This window comes from Terrapene carolina, unplaced genomic scaffold, assembly GCF_002925995.2.
Source record: "Terrapene carolina triunguis isolate 2854851 unplaced genomic scaffold, T_m_triunguis-2.0 Scaffold33003, whole genome shotgun sequence".
Taxonomy (NCBI): Eukaryota; Metazoa; Chordata; order Testudines; family Emydidae; genus Terrapene; species Terrapene triunguis.
Window position 1 is genome coordinate 1 of NW_020697354.1, and position 2345 is coordinate 2345.

The window sequence follows — 2345 nt, forward strand, 5'->3', positions numbered from 1 at the left end:
GAGCACAGCAATCACCAAACCAGACACTTATCTCACTGAGAGTGGCGTCTGCTCATATCCCAGATAGATGACTCTTGCCTGGAATCAACAATGCTCGCGGTCTCGTCGCTCTGGCTCGCTTTCCATCGCATGAGGGCTTGAGACTCTGACGCGTGACTTCTGTTCCCTCGGTCCTAAACCCAGCACAAGGGGAAAAAACAAATCCGTTACCATCTCAGTCGGCAATGTCTCATAGGCTTTTCCTTTTGCCTCTCCCGCACAGCGGGGCTCCTCCCTCAAACATCTTCCCATTACACCTTTATCATTACAACCAAAAAGCACCCCTTGCAACGGCACCCAATATAGTCACTCTGCACAGCAGACTCTGGCCCCTCCCCAGCCGTAATCTCACAGAGACCCATATCGAATGAGAAAGCACACGGCCGGTTTAGAATACTACAGCGAGCACAGATGAACAATTCAAAGCACTGACCGCTTACTCACAGCCAATTATGTGGGAGTCAGAAAGCGGAGGACTGTTCATGTCTGCTTACAAGGATGTCCCATCTGCTCATGTCCACTAGTGCCACTTTCTCCTCGGGATAGGGCTCCTGGAAAATTCCTCTGGAAGCGAAGCTGCAAAAGCCAACCATGAGCCATCATTACTTAAAGCTCTATTTGTTGCTTCAAATCTTGCCCTCATCCTGGCCTCCCTCTCCAATCCCATCTACATCAGCCCCACTCGATGAACAGAGACCGAGTTAACACCGACAGACACAGCCCTGCATGGTTTTCATCCCCTCCTACTTCTCCATGGCTCCCAAAACCTGGCCTGTGGGGATGCACAGCTAGCACACATGCCCGTGTCCTACGAAGGGAGACGGCACGAGGACAGGAGAGGAAAGAGAGTGAGAAAGTTGGCCAACACACAAGAGGAGAGAGAGAGAGAGAGAGAGAGAGAAAGAAAAAAAATGGGAGGAAGGTAAGCAACTGAGCACCTGGAGTCATCCTCCTGAATCCAACCTTCCGTTGCGGAGGAGACTCCGCTCCTGACCAGAGAAATGAGCAACCTCTGAAAATAGGGACCTTTTCCCCCTCGTAACCACAGTTAGTCAGCAACCTTTTCATACAAACCCAGCCCTAACTTAGTGGGCTTCCCTATCTGGACTCAGGTTGGGCGTGAGCAGAGCCCTCATGAAACCAGACACTTATCTCACTGACAGCAGCGTCTCCTCGGCTCCTAGAGGGACGGCTTTTGCGTGGCATCAACAATGCTCAGAGTCTCAACGCTCTCGCTCGCTTTCCATCGCATGGGGGCAGTAGACTCTGACGCGTGACTTCGTTTCCCTCGGTACTAAACCCAGCGGGAGGGGGGAACCAAAAAAATTAGCATCTTCATCTGCAATGTCGCGTAGTCTCCTTCATTTCACATCTCCCATATCCCACGGCTCCACCCTCAACCCATCTTCCATTACTACGTTACACCTGCAACTAGAAGGCACCCATTGTAACAGCACCCAAAATACTCACTTTTCTCAGGAGACTTGTCCCTTCCCCAGCCTTAATCCCAGAGCCACGTAACTAACGAGGAAGCACACGGCCTGTGAAGAAAATTACAGCGAGTACAGATGAGGAATTCAAAGCACTGACCTCTTACTCACAGCCAGCGATGCAGAAGGCAGAAACATGAGGACTATTCATGTCTCCTTAGAAGGATGTCCAGGATGCTCAGGTCCACTTCTGCCATATTCTTGTGTGGCTGGGGCTCCTGGACAATTCCTTGGCAAACTTATAAAGCCAAGAAAGAACCATCACTACACAGAGCTCTATTGGTGCTGGAAATCTTGCCCTCAGCCCTGCCTCCCTCTCCAATCCCATCTACATCGGCCCCACTCAATGAACAGAGACCGAGTTAACACCGACAGTCACCGCTCCACTCTCACACCCACTGCCCCGCATGATTTTCGTCCGCGACTCCCGAGATCTGGCCTGTGGGGATGCACACCTAGCACGCCTGCCCGTGTCCTACGAAGGGAGACAGCACAAGGAGAGGAGAGCAGAGTCAGTGAGAAAGTTGGCCAACACACTGGAGAAGAGAGAGAGACAGACATGGGAGGGAGGCAAGCAACTCACCACCTAGAGTCATCCTCCTAGATGCAACCTACCGCTGCGCAGGAGACATCGCTCCTGGCCAGAGAAATGAGCAGGCCCTGAAAATGGGGACCTTGTCTCTCTCGTAAGCACAGCTGGTCAGGAACCATTTCTTACAAACCCAGCCCCAGCTAATGTGGCGTCCCTAGCAGGAGCAAGGTGGGCCGTGAGCACAGCAATCACCAAACCAGACACTTATCTCACTGAGAGTGGCG

At 52.2% G+C, this 2345-nt stretch overlaps 1 long non-coding RNA gene across 2 annotated transcripts; it reads right to left on the bottom strand.

The window, feature by feature from the left end:
- Nucleotides 1-12: 12 nt before the first annotated feature.
- LOC112125542 lies at nt 13-2329 on the bottom strand. 2 transcript variants are annotated; one of them, XR_003370523.2, is made up of 3 exons: nt 1630-2329; nt 484-1333; nt 13-173 (listed from the first exon to the last, which is right to left on the bottom strand). It is a non-coding gene; the product is annotated as an uncharacterized LOC112125542 (long non-coding RNA). The 2 variants fall into 2 exon arrangements; XR_003370524.2 differs by having other exon boundaries at nt 473-1333.
- Nucleotides 2330-2345: the final 16 nt, after the last annotated feature.